The following is a 5898-nucleotide window of genomic DNA, read 5'->3' on the forward strand; positions in this document are numbered from 1 at the left end:
AAAGCTTAATAATACTAGATTTAAGAGCCCGTACGTTGCACGATGACTTTTAATTAAACAAACTTGAAATGTACAACGGTATATTAATTAATGAAATAATATAGACAGTATCACAAGCATTGTGTTGGTTGAACTACTTAAAGAATCCAAATAGTAATCTTAAATTATGAGTCGCATCGCAGGTAAACATTTTGCAAACATGTTTCCAACAAAACCTTTACCACTAAGCCCTGTATTTAAACACGAGTCTGAGTAAACCACCTACAAAAACCAATGAATTGTGTAATTTTTGTATAGTGATAGTGCAGCTTATTATATATCAGATACAAAATTTGTTTATCCAAACACTAAAACCCGAGTATCGTATGCTAGTTTTAAAATACAATATGTACCTGGGTTCCTAGTATTTTATCAGCACCCCTTAATTCAATAAACGGGCGTCTCAATTTTACCTCCACATCGGAAAGTAATGGATTGTCATATAAACATTTCGCTATTGATGACGGTCCATTGTTAATGCCAGTGAAACAGAGTAACATCTAGTAAAATAAGAGAATGGCAATATACCATTGAAAAAGTAACAGTGAACGGAACCAAGCAAAAAAAAATACCTCTTTTTGTTATTATTGTTTAGGTAATAAGTATTGCACGTAAAAAACATGGGTCTATGATAACCTTTTACATACTAAAGAACAGACATTTTTGCAAGCAAAGAATAGATGCATCATATTAACTATAAAAACACCATTGAACATGTAATAGAAAGCGTATGCAATAGACCCATAATTTAAGACATATTCACAAATGTTGAACATTTGGTTATTTAGCTAATTAATTATTACATTAGATCACAAGTATACTCACCAAAAACCAATCCAAAGGCAACTTCCATTCCAATAAGTCATCATAGCTGACCAAACGATACAAGTTACCAATAATCTCGAATGTTGGGCATATTTAGACCCTTGTTGACCTGTGTTGACAAGGACCTTAAATTCATGTTTGATCAACGGGACCTTATCATCATGATCAACAACTCCAGATATGCTTAGGTCAAGGAAGCTGCCTTCTTTAAAGCCTTAAAGGTAGGTTTAAAATACTTGATTACGTCCTTGTCAATCATTGCACACATATAATTTCCCTGCACGAGTAACAATAATCATGAAACAATCAGTTGCAAATCTGCATGAATATAATATTGAGTGTAAATGTAAGATTTAATATATAGTATGCACACGAAGACGACATATTAATATCAATACTAACATAGAATTCAAGATATAACTAAAAATCAAAATAATATTGAGTGTAATGTAAGATTCAACACACACACACACACACACACACACACACATATATATATATATATATATATATATATATATATATATATATATATATATTTATATATATATATATAATTATTTTAGCAAATAAAACTAAATACCATAGAACTACAGATGGGTATTACAGAAGACTGAAACAAAACAAATAACATGTAAATGCATATTCCAGAAAACCTAATCAATCGATTGTAATTGACGAATTTTTGAGTTTCAATTTTAGGGATTTTGGTATCAATTTTTTTAAATCATCCATTGAAATTGATGAATTTCAGGATTAATTCGATATAATCATCAAATGATCGGTGTTATTTGTCATTGAATTTGTGAATTAAAGGATTGGTGAGTGACGAAGTATTTTTCGTAGTTTGAATCTGTGAATGAAAAGGATTGAATTGTATGGTAATAATTGTATTAAGGTTGCAATTTGGTAGCGTACACGTGGCTGTATTAGAAAATTAGTGAAAATAATCCAGGATTAATGAGAAAAAAGATAATTCTGAGGTTGAATGGCTGAATATCACGTAGATTTAGCTTACCGTTTTAGATATTAATAGATAGATAGATAGATGTAATTTATGCGTTTAGAAATATGATATTTTCACTAAATTTAACCGTAACTTTGTTACTGTACTCGATAAACTACTTCTTCAACCTAACTGCTTTATGTTTGCTACGAGTACTCGTTTAATTTTGTCTCTACTGAAGTAAAATCGTTAATATATACTTGCATGATCTACACTATCATCCAGTCCGTAAGAAGCAATCGTGTAAATAAAAGAATACTATTGTTCAATTCAAGACTTTCACCTCCGATAGCAACATAATAAAGCTCAATTTCATACTGCAAACTCTATGTTAATGTTGTTAAACCAAGTCACTCAATCCATGACTACAAATTCATACACATCTGATTAAAATAGGATTGGAAATTGATCTGAAGTACATGCATCATTTGATTAATTTGTATTTAAAATGTAGGGTTTTTGAGTGTGCACGCAAGGTGTTTGATGAAATTTCTCAAGTGGATTTAGTTGGTTGGTCTGCTTTGATATCTGGGAACGTGCAGAATGGATATGTTAAAGAGGTTTCACCACCTTTAAGAGAATTCTTTGGTTGAGTATTAGTTATTACGGATTACAAGTTTACATTTCCTGGTGCTTTAAAAGTGTATGCGTTGAAGAAGGATATCATTTGAGCTATATAGATGCATGAAATTGTGGTGGTGGCTGGTTTTGAATTCAAGATCAAAACTCTATCTGAAAGATATCATCTTCTTTTACAGGAAACCTGTCATTTTATTTTATTCATATTAATTTTCCTACTTCTTTGTCCGTTTTTGGTTCGTTGTATGAGAATGAGAATGTGAGTAAGAATGGGAATGAGAATGAATATGCAAATCCTACACATGGCAACGCAATAGTTATTTACAATAGGGATATTGTGGTGTCATTCCTTTTCATTAACTTTTTAAGAATGAATATATATATATATATATATATATATATATATATATATATATATATATATATACACACACACACACACCCGTAAAATGATCCGTGAAATTACGGGTTCGTTTAAACAAAATAGTTTAATTATGTGTTTAGGTATCAAGTGAATGTAAATGCTAAAGTTATTTAGTTTAATGATCCATTGAACCACGAATTTTGACTAAAAAATGTGTCGCTTTTATAAATATATTGAAACATGTATTTTCGTATACATATGTAACGTAATTAATGCCGTAAAAATTGAATATTTATAGTATAATAATAATAATTTCAAAAAATAATTATAATTAATATTATAAAAATAATGTTTGCTTAAAAATGAAGTACTTATATTTTTAATAATAATCATTAATAATAACAATTGCCTATTAAAATATTTTTAAAAATTAAAATACAGTTATTATATGAAGGTTGTAAAATATGCTTCAAAATTTGTACATGTGTTCATTGAGTGTTTTGTAAAAAATTGTACAATTTATTTTAAAGTATGTACATATGATCATATGATGCTTTATCATAAGTTAAGTTGTAGATAATGCTTCAGATATTGTACATATAATCATGAGGGTGTTTACCATAAGATTGTACATAATGGTTCAAATATTGTACATGATCGAACCTAATGCTAATTAGGTTGTTAAGGTTCGAGTGCTTGATTTGGGGAAAAAGTGGACGATAGATTGTTTTAACTCCAATAACTGTGCAAACCCCGTTCAAAATTTAGATTCCGAGAGCGTAAAACAATAGATCTGATTAACTCGTTCGATTGGATCGAAGCAAGTTAATGCTGTGGGTGATTGAACTCCGGTGGTGACCGGAATCCAATATGATAGGAATATTACGGAGTAATTTTAGCAGAGTAACGTTAAGGGTGATAACATTGTATGTAATGAATGAGTTAGAGGTGTATTTATAGGTGTCAAGAGAGAGAAAGGAAATGATGACGTGGCACCTATCCCTTTCATGGTCACAAGTTTGTTAGAGGGAATAATGACGTGACACCTATCCCTTTCATGATTGTAAAGATCGGATATTGACAAACTTTTGTGCTGGCGTGGTATACACGCTTTAATTATGTTATCTTGTGTGGTTTTCCTTGAGCAAGCCACCGGGTAAACCATGCATCTGTGAGCTAGCAGCGGGAAACTTTGTATAAAGTGTAAGTTTATTTCAAGTGTTTGTTCTCGACATCCCATATCCGAACAATCTTCCAACGGTTTGATCATCCGGGAGAAGATTGTCGGTCCATTTGATATATCTGTCAGGCAGAATGGTCCGTATAGAGATTATCAGGCGTACTCCAATGTTTTTGTGTGGTTCAGATAGTCTTTAGTCAGCTCTCGGGTCTGAAGCTCATATCCGGACAGAAAGGCTTATAAAAAATCTTCAAGGTTTTCTTCCGGTGAGTTATTCCCGGACAATCTCCCGGCTATGTATCTGGAGGTGGATTGTTGGGTAGGGAATGTGTTCACCGGGTGAAGATGAGTGCAGATGTGGCCCAGGACTTGGTTCCTTATTCTATCTTACTCCCGGATATCCTTTTGGTCGGTTTGTGTTATCCGGGAGTATGTTTATCGGGTAGATATTGTCTTCTTCGGTCGGAGGTATATTTGGGTAACTCATCCTTTTAGCTGGTAACCCGGGAAGGGATTGTTGGTCGGTTGATAGATCATTGGTCATTCCTCCCGCTTTTCTTCCGGATTATGGTGCCGATTTTGGCTGATGGTCTTATTTATTTTTTAGTGAATAAATCATTTTGATAAATGCCACAAACTCGTCGAAGTGTACCAGCTTTTGAACCCTAATCAACAGTATCTCATCATAAGCAATGCAAATACATACAATCCCAATGTAGTTCACAACAATCACGATAGCAAAGGGGACCACTGGAAGTTGCAGATAAGATAACGGCGCTGACAAAAACGATCTCATTGTAAGTTTCATCGCCGGTGAAGTAGTGTTTTTCTCTGATAAACCTAAGGCTGCCAAAAAAGGGAAGAAACATCGGTTGCCGGAACTACCGTTGAGTGAGCTACGAGCCAGAAACGGCAAGAAACATCGGTTGCCGGAGCCAACTTTGAGTGAATTACGAGCCGGAAACGGCAAGAAACATCGGTTGCCGGAACCACCGTTGAGTGAGCTACGAGCCGGAAATGGCAAGAAACATCGGTTGGCGGAACCACCGTTGAGTGAGCTACGAGCCGGAAACAGCAAGAAACATCGGTTGCCAGAACCACCGTTGAGTGAGCTACGAGCCAGAAACGGCAAGAAACATCGGTTACCGGAACCACCGTTGAGTGAGCTACGAGTCAGAAACGGCAAGAAACATCGGTTGCCGGAACCACCGTTGAGTGAGCTACGAGCCAAAAAGGCAAGAAACATCGGTTGCCGGAACCACCTGTGAGTGAGCTACGAGCCGGAAACGGCAAGAAACATCGGTTGCCAGAACCACCGTTGAGTGAGCTACGAGCCGAAAACTGCAAGATCTGTGTTGCTCTGCGAAACGCCGTCATGATTAGAAAAAAATTTACGGTGACCGTTGATTGATGAGTGAATGGAAATGGAATAGTGAGGGGTAGGAGAGCCATAATAACCTGGCTAGTAGGGTTTAGTCTGTAAAGTTACTTTTCACACTCGCTTGTGACCAATTAGATTTTAATTGTTAAAAAAATTTAGAATACCTATAAATTAAATAAAAAACAAAATTACATATTTTAAACACAAACAATAATAAGCAATCATGCGTAGTGCTAATAATACCCTATATGAAGAGTGGTTTTGTTAATAGTATAAAAGCTTAATAATACTAGATTTAAGAGCCCGTACGTTGAACGACGACTTTTAATTAAACAAACTTGAAATGTACAACGGTATATTAATTAATGAAATAATATAGACAGTATCACAAGCATTGTGTTGGTTGAACTACTTAAAGAATCCAAATAGTAATCTTAAATTATGAGTCGCATCGCAGGTAAACATTTTGCAAACATGTTTCCAACAAAACCTTCACCACTAAGCCCTGTATTTAAACACGAGTC

The sequence above is a fragment of the Rutidosis leptorrhynchoides genome, chromosome 4 (genome assembly GCF_046630445.1).
Source record: "Rutidosis leptorrhynchoides isolate AG116_Rl617_1_P2 chromosome 4, CSIRO_AGI_Rlap_v1, whole genome shotgun sequence".
NCBI classification, from domain to species: domain Eukaryota; kingdom Viridiplantae; phylum Streptophyta; class Magnoliopsida; order Asterales; family Asteraceae; genus Rutidosis; species Rutidosis leptorrhynchoides.